This window comes from Pinus tabuliformis, chromosome 9 (assembly GCF_031772625.1).
Source record: "Pinus tabuliformis cultivar Carrire ecotype Pingquan chromosome 9, CPIR1, whole genome shotgun sequence".
NCBI classification, from domain to species: domain Eukaryota; kingdom Viridiplantae; phylum Streptophyta; class Pinopsida; order Pinales; family Pinaceae; genus Pinus; species Pinus tabuliformis.
In genome coordinates, this window is record NC_142307.1 from 750876016 (window position 1) to 750890073 (window position 14058).

Genomic DNA, 14058 nt, shown 5'->3' on the forward strand with positions numbered 1-14058 from the left:
GACTCTGATGAAAGTCTGAAAAAGATGAAGACCCTTGACAATGGATATATTTGGGAGATATGTCAATATGTGTGCAGGATGTTGATACCTACAGAAAGATGTCGTGATGAAGAGCCACCTAGTAAGGTACAATTTGATTTAATGATATACTTGATTTCTTGAATAATATTTGGATAAGTTCATGCAGGGCTACTTACAAGTACAACTAGCATTCATGTGATGAATGGAAGAAGCATGATGAGAAAGAAGTAGTCATATGATGAAGGTTCCAAATATGAAGAAGACCACTTTCCATGAAGAAAGGAATGACATGACGAACTAAGAAGGAAAGTGATCGATGACAGTTGCCCTACAAGAAAGAAGCTCAACTAACTTTCATGACATCAAGGAGAAAAGTTGATCAAGTAGCTGAAGGACCCACAAAGAAGAAGTTGCTGATGTATAGAAGAGTCCCTAGCTAAGAGGGAGCTCTAACAGGTCCCTGATCAAGAGGGAGCTTGGATTAGATCACCCCTGATTACAAAGGGGTGACAGTTGTGTTTTTCTATTTCATGTGTCATGCACTAGACTAGGACTAACAGTCATAAGTCTAGGTGAAGGCCATGGATGGAAATGAAGACACGTGATAGACACAACATTCTTGTCTTCACCTGGGAAGAAAGAATGGAGGGTTGGGTAATCATTTGGCATCTGATGCTCTTTGAGGATGTGTAGGGCATCCAAGACAAGAGTAGGCAAGAGCCGCGATATTCTTTGAGGGTTGGGAACCCAAGATAAGAATAGTCCTAGAAGGTCATACTCAATGAACAACCGTGTGGGTATGTACCTCAAGAGACAATCACTAAGGTGTCAATAAGTCATTGGTCTCACCAACATTGTGCTTTGATCTTATGAGAGATAGAGTTGTTAGTCAAGGCCTTGCTATGAACAAGGTTGGTTACTATGATGCTATACAGATGAGTTACCAATCTGATTCTTCTTATGAGAAATTCTTCAGATTGAGATCGACCAAGTACCATTGTAAATACCTCCCTAGTTAAGAGGGAGCGTTGAAGAAAATGTAACTAGGTTTGGTAATTATACATGTAATTTTGGTTTTTGTACTTGTCAAGAAAAGGAAATATTATTTTTGTAAATTATAAGAATGAGTTTCTTGCTCATTCCATAGGTCTTGAAAAGTCAAAGAGTCAAAGAGATATTATTGAGCATCTATGTAATATATGGGTCAACCGTATGTCTAAGAACAACCCTCTAAGACCAACACAATCATCTTGAAGACAAGCAAGCAAAATAATGTAAAACACAGTAATGTCGGCCAGCAAACGAATTAAAAGGTATTCATATCAGCTCACAAGATGAGACACATCAGTTCATAGGTCCATGTCGGCTTGAATACATGGTCAAACACCTATATATAGGCAGTTGAAGTCACCGCAAAAACACATAACAGAATCTCGCATTCTCTCTGAAATAACTCAAATAAGAACAGGGTCTGCAACTTCGCATGTCTTGAAGAAGTACACTCTCGAATGGGATAGTTAGGAGCAGAATCTCGGTGATAAGGCACAATGATACCTTCGCATTCCACTCTGAAATCTCGGTCAAGCTCAAGGTGTTGAAACTCGGATGGATACAGGACTATGTCTCTTCGCATAAGGATCATACTTCGGATGGCATGACAGTGATCTCAGATAAGTGCTATTGTAATGGTTACATTCTCGGCATAAGTCTAAAGATAAAGGTCTCAGTGCTACTCTCTGCAGTCATAACCTTAAGCATAGTTATGATCTCAATGATGGCTTTGTCTCGAGGATGTAATCTCATCATAGAAACCTCATCTACATAATGATGATCTCGATAAGTAGCAAAGAACTAAGTAATGATAGAGATATGGTGCAACAGTCTTGCTCTCATGAATATCTCAGTGATGTTGCAGCAGTAATGGATGTCTCAGTGATGTAGTTGTTAAAGTTTCTAAGTTTACTTAGTTAGAAACCCTCCATGCACTTTATCTTATTTATTCCTACCTACTTGTTATTTTACTTAACAAGTTATTTACAATGTAAATATTGAAAATAAACACTAGTGCATGCTCAACATATTAGAGATCAACAATTAAAGGAAACAGAAACAATCACACCATATGACACCATTATTTTTGGACTAATGTCCCCAGAAAAAGCCAGTGTGGTAAAACCAATGCAGCTATCTGAGGGTTTTCTTATAAAACAATATCAGAGTACAATCTCAGTGCCAAAACTGGCCTACCCAACAAAGAATTTCCTTGGCAGTAATACCTCTCAGTTTCTGACAAATCTCCTGGCTAAAACCCCGGATAAACCTTCCGGTAGCTACTCAACACAAATCTGCACCAGAAACCCCAACGTCAGCCTCTCTCTGGACTGCGTCAATCCCTCTCTGCCCAGCACTGGCCCTCCATCACCCTGGATGGGTCTGTGTCAGCCTTAGGAGGCCCTGCGTCAGCCCTCTGGCCCTCTGCGTCAGCAACGCTGGCCTCTCTGAGGCTCTGCACAACTCCGAGTTGCCTCTACGTGGCCCTGCATGAGCCCTGGCTGGCTCTGCGTCACTCTCCCAGGCTACTGCGCTGCTCTCCCGACACTATCTCTGCCTCTTTGTGTCTCTGTACTCAAATGCCCCTCAGTTGCATCTCCCGATCATTAATTCTATCTCTCTTAGCAAAGCCCACTCTAGGGAATAGAATGACTTATCACACTGGTGTATTCTCCAAGTGACCCTCAAACCTCCTCTTATACTTTTTCTGTTGACATATCAACGGCCGAGATTAAGTCCCTAATTAACGGCTAAGATTAGATCTGGCTTGATCCATGTCTTTTGGACCACTCTAACACAGATTCATATTAATACACATTAATATTTTATTTTCCCTAAGTTTAGACTTAGGGACTCCATTAAAAATATTAATTATTTTAATACCTCCTGATCTGTTTAGAATCTCCCCAAACCCTTTCTAGGTATTGGATATCTCATGTGCCCCAACCTCTCCACCAAATTTTGTGGCTAGAGCACATTCGATGCTACCCCAAATCAACAGTAGTGATGACGATGATCTCAGCAGTATGAAGAAGAGGATTGGTGGCTTGGTCTTGGAGTGGCACAGTTAGTCAAAAGTCATGGTCTTGATGTTCGTCAATTGGAATCTCTATAAGAAGAATTGTGTGCGGGTTTTCCTCCCTAAGAGGGAGAGGTTTTGGCCCTGGAAGAATGCCAACATCTTGTGTTCTTGTCTCTTTGTTATCATAGTTATTTAATGATCTAAAGAAGAGACACTAATGTTAAAGAATATGCTAACAAGTTAAATATTAATAGTTATCATGTAAAAGAAGAATCTCATTAACCCCGTGCCCCGGATTCTTCAACATTTGTTGCTCCTTGTTTTCTCCTTGTAACTTGAAGAGGACTTGTTTTATTTTTCTAAAGATCTACCAGTTGTAAATCCTCTTCAAAATTTATAGGACCCTTCTCGCCATCAAAGGGTTCCTCTTTTGTAATAATAATAAAAGATCTTGTTTCAAAAGGGAGCTTGGGCTTTTCCCATGGTATCCCTCCTCCTAATTTAAAAGGGAGGATTTCTTCCTTCTGGTTTTAGTTTTCCTTTTCTAACCTTTAGATCTAACTCCTAATTGTTTTCTTGCATCTCATTGGATTAGTTTAGTTGCATGCTCATTGTATCATTGATCTAATCTCTTGAATTGCATATTGGCTACTTGATCTAGTGCATTTGGAATATCTCTTGTCTTTGTTTCACTTGCAATTGTAGATCTAAAGTAGTTTCTCTATCTTCTTGTTAGCAATCTCATTTGTCATCTCTTAATTGTGCTTTCATCATAATTCTCACTTGGTTTCCTTGTCTAACATAAGTGAAGAAACATTTATTTTAAGGAATTTGGGTTATTGCTCCAACATTTTGATCTAATTGTCATCTCTTTTACTTCTCTTGTTTCATTGAATAATCTTTACATGCTTCATTGAATCACTGTTATAAGCTAATCTCACTTTTTTTCTTAAAGGAATCTTGACTATAAGTGTATTGGTATTTTGTTTACTAAAGCATCTTAATTTAATTGTATCTCATTCAAACATTTGCATTGTCAGTTTAGATCTAGTATTGCACCTTTAAAATTTACCTCGAAGCTTAAGCTTGGTTGATAGAAATTTTAGGACAACCTTCTCCACCATTCAATTTAAGGAACTTGACCCTTAAACAATGGTTAAAACAAGTGACCTTGAAGTTCTCTTGTGGCCAAATCCCTTATAGGAATGGAGACACTTAGGTTGCTAGAAGCCCTAGGTAGGTATCGCTAATGAGGGCAATGCCTCCTTCCCCAACATTTCTTCCAACAACCTTGTTCTAAGACAAGTTTTGACAATTAAGGAGAAGGCATTCACCCATAGCCTAGGCATATAACTTAAAATCAACCAAGATCCTTGCCTCTCACACAGTCTAGTTGATCCAGGAGGATCCGTCGATTTAATTCCACAGGTGTTCAAAGTGTCGTCATCGTCGTTCAGTGTTGTCGCCGCTTCAATTCAGTGTCGATAATGTTCGTTATGATAAGGTTGTTCAGGTAATGTTTATAGTTTTTCATGGCGTTCAGTTGATGTGGTGTTGTACCTGGCTATCGACTTATGTTCATCGACAGTGCCGCCAGGATTGGTCGACGACATGTGTCTTGTCGTTCGACTTTGCAGGGTTGGTGTCGATATGGTTGTGTCGTCCATGGCAAAGGTTTGATGTGTCGACAAAGATGTCATCCGAGGCATAAGTTCGTCGTCAAGGTTGTCGTTGCAAAGACAGCGGGAGTCGTCGATGTGTGCGAGATTTGTCGTCACATATGGTTTCGTGTCACATTGTGATGAAAGATGTAAAAAGGGTTTTTTTAATTCTAGAACAAAAACCCTAAATTCAACATCTCAGTCCTAATGACTTAATCCTAAACCTATTCCTAAGATCAAAACCTATGCCTAAATCCTAACCATGTTCTACAAATACCTATGGTACAAATCAAACGTATTTTAAAATACATTAAACCTAAGACCTAGCCTAATCCTATGCTAACACTATGTGTTAAATGTTGGACACAGATTGTCATTGATGTCAATATGGCAATATTCAAGAGGAGGAGACAGAGCATATCGGAGCCAAGAGGAGCGGACCAAGCCAGAGGAGCCACATTGGAGCAGAGAGGAACATATCGGAGGAGCCACATATATCAGAGCAAGAGGAGCCATATCGGAGGAGCCATATACATGCCAAAGCAAGAGGAGCCATCGGAGGAGCAAGTGAAGCAAACAGAGCCATATATGCCTCAGACAACATTATCGGGAGCTGTTGAGCCATATATGCCTTCATTAATACTATCGGGCGATTGTTCGGGCAATGAAAACCCACATATGCATGTATTAACGATTATCGGGAGTGGAGGCAAATAGCAGCGATATCGTATCGGAACCCTTAGGGGTGAGAGTGGACGCGATATGCGATTTAGCGCTGATCATCCGATCTAAAGGAATAATGGACGGTGGAGATCTAATCGGCAATTGGCATATCGAAGCGATCGCGTCGGAAGGATCGGGGGATGCGATATGTGACACCGCCGACAGCCCGGAGCCGAAATCTTATAGAGTAGAATATACAACCATATCGGGTCCGCAGAACTCTTGTATCGCATCGGAGCATCGGAGGTAGCGATCGCCGAAATCATCCGGAGCCGAAATTATTTGGAGCAGCCTAAAGGAGATTGGGTCCGCAACCCATCAAGACTCGCCGATAAGGAATCCGCCGATATGACGGATCCGAATTCAGTTTAGGAAGAAATGTAAGGAGACATCGGGTCCGCGTTACATCGGAGGAATGGGTCTATTGTTTACAGTGAACGCCGATGCTCATCGGACCCGAAACAATATTAAAGGGAGTCTAAAGCCATATCGGGTCCGCACCTCGTCGGAGGTCTGGGCTTAAGAGTTATTGCGACAGCCAAAATCCGAACCCGCCGATAATTGTAAAGGCGGGTGCATAATAATTGAAGTCCGGCATTTGAATTAGAGCGGGGGTTTATAATGTTTTCCGTGTATTATATGATACATGGCTGCGGGGTTAAGGTATATATTAAAACCTGGGTGATGGTTGATTAAAGCGCTCGGTGATGGTTGATTAAAACGCTCGGGTGGTGGCTTCCGATGGTTGATTAAAACGCTCGGGTGGTGGCTTCCGATGGGTGATTAAACGCCTCTGATAAAGCCTGTAAGGTATTAACCACAGGTCAAGGGCCGAGTTTTATTTAAGAAAGTGGAGTTTGGGTTTTTCTACTCAGATTTTGGAACACTTGTATAGACAGAAGAAGCAAAGGAATGGAAGCCGAAGTGTCAAGCGATCAAGTGAGGAGGAAGCCAAAGAGCCAGCATGTAAGAGGAAACGAATGGACAGGGGCATGGAGCATATAAAAGCAGCAAAAACAAAGAACTGTAGTCGTGGTTCGTGAACGGTATAACCTAAGCATGAGATAGTGAAAGCAGCAGAAGAAAAGGGGGCAGCAAGAGTAGTGGAAGCTGAAAAGAGCGCAGCAGCACACCAGTGTATACCAAAGAGGTTGGAGCCTCAAAATTGAACAGGATTGAAGTCCTTGGGAGTTGGTGCTCCTAAGTCCAAGATTGGTGTCTTGGCAAAATAGAGTTGGTGCTCAGGAGGTTGGAGCCTCACCAAAGTCCAAGTTGGAGCTTGGCAACCAATTGTGACAATCTATTTATTGTATTTATTTTACTGCACAGTTATATTAATAAAAGCATTTATTCCTGCTGTTCATTTTGTGTTCTGAACATATATGTTTTAACTAGTAAAACAATAGTGAGAAAAAGAAATATTGATTCACCCCCCTCTCAGTATTTCCAACATTAAATACATTCAAACCCTAAAACATTACAATGTAAAACATTACATAAAACATACAACAATACCCCTAATCATTGGCTTAACCGCGTGGAAAACCAAACATAACAGCGGGCAGGCGGAATCCATAACGGCTAGCATATAACTGTCAGGATGACAGCAATTAACCGTCATGGAGAAATTACATGTGAACAGGTTCACCGAGCCGTTAGTTGGCCATCACAGTTACCGCGCTATTGCCGCAACCGCCGCGGAGAGCGTTGTTCACATTGCATTGTCAACCGTTAGTTCAGACCGTGCGGGGACATCCACCTTAACCACAGGAGATAACTGTGACATTTGAACCGTCCGTCATAACCGCAGAGCGTAATTGTCAGCACTATGGCCGCGGGTTTTTTTCAGCGCTCACATGAACGGTTACACCTCCGCCCGGTTAATGCTAACTGTTTGCAGTTTCGGGGTTTCTAAAGTCTATTTTGGGTTTTATTTGGTTGTTTGTCAAACAAATTAATTTGGTGACCTTGTGACTAAACCCTAAGGTGTCCAACACCGAACCATATGAACCCTAGAAGTCAGCTCATACACCTCAAAGTCAGCCAAAGGAGGTTTTTATGCATCTTCAGGCCTATAAAGGCAGTTTTGCCCTCATTGAGAAGGAAGAGTGGTTTTCAGCTTTTGTATGCAGGTTCTGGAGGGATATAGGCGATTTTGTTTTTAGTGTTTTGGGAGCATCGGGAATCGGATTTGGAAACTATAAGCAGTGTTGGAAAGCTAGTTCAGAGGGTTATCTGATGACAGAGGTCAGAATTGCCTGTGTGCAAGTTCAATCTGTCTAATTCACTGTGTAATCAACACCTTCTTCTCATTCCTAATAAAATGGTTGCCCATCTTGAAAGCGGACCCGGAGACATAGTCCATCAGGGACGAACTCCGTAATCAATCTTGTTGTCTGGTATATCTGTGTTTTCGTTGTTTTCACTTCTGTTTTGCATCTTAATTATGGTTTATCAGTTGTCGTAAAGTGATCAATTCAAGCAATTTTCCTCGATTTTCGTGCTTTCAGTTAACATTCAAACTCATTAAAGGTTAATCAATTCTACATCAGTTTTTAGTATATGGTCATTTCAGATCATATAATTTGGTATCAGAGGAGGTTGCGTTTGTAGAATGTGCCATTGAATGTTAACCAAGTCAATTTCACAACGAGGAGAAGGAATCCTTGAGCAGCTCAATCCAGAGATTGGAAAGCGACGAGTTGTTCAGAAATCGACCATGTCAAGACCTGATGCAGGTGAAAACACTAAAACAAAGATGAGCGAGTAACAGTTTCAGAAGGCGTTCTTAACCATGCAACAGATGTTGGGAGAATTGTACAAAGACGAGAAGGCGAGAGATGTTTCTTCTTCAAAGGCATCGAAGAAGGACAAAGGTAAAGGGAAGAATGATAAACCACCTTCACCTCCATCATCTCCATCATCCTCTTCTTCTTCTTCTTCTTCTTCTTCCAGTGCAGAATCTGAAACAGAAAAGAAACCTAAGAAAACATCTCTTTTGAAACTTGATGTTAAATTTGAGTTACATGTTTATGATGGCAAAATGAATCCTGAAAAGTTAGATAACTGGATAAAGCAGTTAGAAGTGTATTGTTGCATTCAGAACATTTCTAAAGATAAAACTAAAATTCAGTTAGCTACACTTAGAATGGGAGGAATAGCTTTAATCTGGTGGGAAAGCAAAACTCAGCTAGATGTAAAGCGTAAAGGAAAAGTCATCTCTTCATGGTCTAAGTTTTTGAAAGCTCTTAGGAAACAGTTTTATCCTTTAGGATACATGCAGCAAGTTGTTATTGATTGGCAGCATCTGAGGCAAGGTAAAGGGCAGAGTTTTCAGGAGTTTACTCAGGAGTTCAGAAAGAAAGCATTGGCGCTTGGTATTTCATTGGATACACCTGTAACTTTGTTAAAATACATCGGCAATTTACATTCATATTTGCAGTGTACTTCATTGATGTTTAATCCTGATGATTTTGATAAGGTGTGTGTTCAAGCCATACATATTGAATTAGGTGGCAGACTATTCAAGTTTTCATCTCAGTCATCCAAAGAGTTGGAAACCAAATATTCCAGTGACAGTAAGCGGAAGAACATTTCGAAGAGAAAGAAATTAGCGATAGTTCAGAAGGAAAGACCTACTTGTTCTCATTGCCAGAGAATCGGTCATGATGAATCTAAGTGCTGGAAACTTCATCCAAAACTTAAGCCCAAAAAGTTCCTTAAGGCGAAGAATGAAAAGAAGGCCATGGTTCAAATTCAGTTGATGAAAGGAGGATAACCGCCATGGTTATGACAGGTAAAACTTTTGATACTGGTTCAAGTTCAAAAACTAATGTATCTTCTTCAAACATAAATCCTCCACATGAGGATAAAAGAGTTGAACTCTTCCACATAAGGATAACTTCTAAGCATACAACGATTGACACAATGTTTGGCAGTGGATCGCAAGCAAATTTAATATCTAAACATATAGTTAATCAATTGGGATTGAAAACACAAAATCATCCAAGACCATACCCATTAGGTTGGATTAATAAATCAACTCAGATACATGTCACAAAGCAGCGTCGGTTAAAATTTGCAATTACATCTAAGTACATTGATGAAGTGGAGTTAGATGTGGTCCCAATAGACATATGTGGAGTTGTATTAGGAAGTCCTTATCTTTATGATAGAGATGCAGTGTTTTACAGAAGAGAACATAAATATCACCTAAAGAAAGAAGGGGTTGAATTTATTGTTAGGGCACATAAAGTCAAATCAAACTTGGATTTAATTGTTACAAATCAAGTTAAGTAGTTAATAAGTTCAAGTAAATATGTACTCATGTTTATTAAGGAACAACATAAGGATGATTGTTCGAGATGTGAGATTCAGTTTATAGATCAATTGGTCAAGGTGGTTAATTCTTTTCCAAGAAATCTTATTCATGAACAGGATAAGAAACATGAGATACATTTAATGTCCTATGAACATCTTCTTAAAGACAGAATGAATCTCAATTCATTCATTCAACTGAATTCTAGAAACTATCATCATCAGCAGTGTATTGCAGGGAATGGTACATGTGAGTCTAATCAGAGACTTGTTTCAGATGGTATGTTTATTTTCAGTTTCAGGGGTGCAGGTCAGTATTGGGGAAGTCAGTGTTGCATTTCTTTGGTATTGCATCATCATTTCATGCTTTAAAGAGTAATGAAGCCTCTTTTCAAGTGGAAAGGAAGTTTATAAGTTTTCATGACAAAGCATTTTCAAACGCAGATCTAAAGTTTCCTTATCATGGTTTGACAACTAATGCATTAAGTGAAAGTGTTAGTGAATGGAAATATCAGTTAATCAACGAAGAATTAGTGATTCAAGTAAATCGACAATTACTTAGATACTTTCAAAGTCAAACTAAGTTGCAGCAGTCTTTACATCACAGCTGGATGAGTTCTGTACAGCAAGTTCACTTAGTAATCAGTCAACAGGAAAGTAAATCAAGTCAAGTAATTAATATGAAGTCAAAACCAAAGGAGTCTTTGAATATTTCAATTATTCCGTAAAGTAGATTGTTAATACCCATCAGATGTATTGAACAAAGTTCTACAAATATTGTTTTCAAAGATGTTTTTGAATCACTAACTCACGATTCTTTGTGGAAAGAATTCAATTGCCATGTTGATAATAGGTCACCAGCTCGAAAGGTATCATGGTCAGCATCATCAGGGTCATCACTTGCAGGTGATTGATCGAATGTATTGGTACATCGTCAGGTCAAGGTGGAAAGAGAGGGACTTCTACCCTCATCGGCTATTTAATTAGTCAAACTTTTGTGATCCAAAAGCTTTCAAGTGGAGAAGAATGATCCAAGAGGATCCATCGATTTAATTCCACAGGTGTTCAAAGGGTCCTCATCATCGTTCAGTTTTATCGTCGCTTCAGTTCAGTTTCGATAGTGTTGGTTATGATCAGGTTGTTCAGGTAATGTTTATAGTTTTTCATGGCGTTCAGTTGATGTGGTGTTGTACCTGGCTGTCGACTTATGTTCATCGACAGTTCCGCCAGGATTGGTCAACGACATGTGTCTTGTCGTTCGACTTTGCAGGGTTGGTGTCGACATGGTTGTGTCGTCCGTGGCAGAGGTTTGATGTGTCGACAAAGGTGTCGTCCGAGGCATAAGTTCGTCGTCAAGGTTGTCGTTGCAAAGACAGCTGGAGTCGACGATGTGTGCGGGATTTGTCGTCACATATGGTTTTGTGTCACATTGTGACGAAAGATGTAAAAAGGGTTTTTTTAATTCTAGACCGAAAACCCTAAATTCAACATCTCAATCCTAATGACTTAATCCTAAACCTATTCCCAAGATCAAAACGTATGCCTAAATCCTAACCATGTTCTACAAATACCTATGGTACAAATCAAATGTATTTTAAAATACATTAAACCTAAGACCTAGCCTAATCCTATGCTAAAACTATGTGTTAAATACATTCAAACCCTAAAACATAACCCTCTCGGCCCTTACATATTTTACAATGTAAAACATTACATAAAACATACAACAATACCCCTAACTGCTGGCCTAATCGCGTGGGGAGCCAAACATAACAGCGCGCCATGTGAGCAGACAGACAGCCGGAATCCATAGCGGCTAGCATATAACCGTCGACATGACAGCAGTTAACCATCATGGAGAAATTACATGTGAACAGGTTCACCGAGCCGTCAGTTGGCCATCACAGTTACCGTGTTGTTGCCGCAACCACCGCGGAGAGCGTTGTTCACATTGCACCGTCAACCGTCAGTTCAGACCGCATGGAGACATCCACCTTAACCGCGGGAGATAATTATGACATGTGAACGGTCTGTCATAATCGCAGAGCATAATCGTCAGCACGATGGTTGTGGGTTTTGTTAAGCGATCACATGAGCGATTACCCCAGTTAATGCCGGCTATTTGCGTTTTCGAGGTTTCTAAAGTCTATTTTGGGTTTTACTTGGTTGTTTGTCAAACAAATTAATTCGGTGACCTTGTGACTAAACCCTAAGGTGTCCAACACCAAACCATATGAACCCCAGAAGTCATCTCATACACCTCGAAGTTAGCCAAAAGAGGTTTTAATGCATCTTCAGGCCTATAAAGGCAGTTTTGCCCTCATTGAGAAGGAAGAGTGGTTTTCAGCTTTTGTATGCAGGTTCTGGAGAGATAGAGGCGATTTTGTTTTTAGTGTTTCAGGAGCATCGAGAGTCGGATTTGGAACCCGTAAGCGGCATTGGAAAGCTGGTTCAGAGGGTTATCTGATGGCAAAGGTCAGAATTGCCTGTGTACAAGTTTAGTCTGTCTAATTCACTGTGTAATCGACAACTTCTTCTCATTCTAATAAAACAGTTGCCCATCTTGAAAGCAGACCCAGAGACGTACTCCATCAGGGATGAACTCCGTAATCAATCTTGTTGTCTACAATATCTGTGTTTTCACTGATTTCACTTCTGTTTTGCATCTTAATTATGGTTTATCAGTTGTCGTAAAGTGATCAATTCAAGTAGTTTTCCTTGATTTCCGTGCTTTCAGTTAACATTCAAACTCATTAAAGGCTAATCAATTCTACATCAGTTTTTAGTATATGGTCATTTCAGATCAATAGTCTTGCATTCACCATCTAACATTTTCATCTTTTGCATTTCAATTGGTTATTGTAATTGGAATTGTGGGTTAATCATTTACTTGCAAGTTTTCCTTTAATATACTTGACCTTGTTAATTACATGCTTGCTCTCTTTTGAAATATCATTAAAGAATCTTTACTTAAAGTACAAGCTTTATTTCCTTGCAAGTTGTATTTAAATCTTCTTGCTCATAGTTTTAATTTCTTATAATCTCTTGATCTTTTGTACTAACCTTGTCTTGCAGCATTGCCTATTCTATAACTTGAAATATCTTTTATTATTGTGCAAATATTTTAATCTATATTTGAGCATTCTTATTAAGGCACCGGTCTTTCACAGTTCATTTCATTGAGTGTCATATTGATTTGGTTTGATCCAGTGTTGCACGAAGCGCCCCCCCCCCCCCCGGTTCCAAGCCCCGAAGCGCGTCCCGTACTGAAGCGCCTAGGAAGCTTGGCCGGAAGCGGAAGCGCCGCTTCGGCTTTTTTAGCCGCTTCCTGGAAATTTGGAAGCGTTGTATGGAAGCGCCGCTTCTGAAGCGCCGAAGCGCGCTTCGTACGGCGCTTCACGTCGGAAGCGTGGCACTTCGGATGAGGAAGCGTACGCTTCCCGTATGCTTTCGTACGCTTCCAAAAAAGCTTACGGAAAAGCGTTTAGAAGATCGTTTTTTTTTTCAATTTTTTTTAAAATTTTAGGTGAGTTTGCTTGTTGGGGGTGGGTCCACCTTGGGTTAGGGTGACGAATGAAGGCAAAAAAAATATAAATATAGCAGATGCTCCCTCATGGTAATGTTAAATTCTTAACGTAAAAGTGACATTCTCCTTTATTTTTCATTTTCATCATTTTACTTAAATTTTTAACATTACCATGAAATGACTCTGGATGTTTGAGAGTGGTTCCAGCCTCATTGGACTTCATATGGAGAAAATAGAATTTCATATCCTATTCAAAATTCAGCAGACTTAACAGTTTTCACTGTTCAGGAATTCAGGATCAATGGGATTGTGGCATTTCATTAGATTATATCAAGTATGAAGGTATGCGATTAGCATTTAATCAAGAGCACCAAGCCCTATATGTACCCTAGTGTTGGTGGTGTTAATTGTTGAACTCCTTTGTCACGCGGCACGCCCATAGCAAAAAATTACCTTTCAATCAAGTCAAAATCATCGATCAAACATGTTAAGCTTTTTCTACCATATTTTAAGTCTTGAATTAGGTAGTTTGATCAATATTGGGCAATGTTGACTAATATCCCTAGACAATCGAGGTAGAGGCAATGGCTAGACAAAAGGAGAAGAATCTACATTCTAGATCATTAATGTACAATGGATGTTATATCTATCTTGATTTATGCAAAAATATGCATGTCTTCATGTCTTCTACAATTAATTTGGTATTTGGGATGTTTGTTTTGAGTATAAATACAAAA

General features: G+C 39.8%; 1 protein-coding gene across 3 annotated transcripts in view; it reads right to left on the minus strand.

Annotated features, from left to right (window-relative positions):
• The window catches only part of VPS54, a 309776-nt gene that overhangs the window by 91052 nt on the left and 204666 nt on the right, over positions 1-14058 (minus strand). The window lies entirely within an intron of this gene.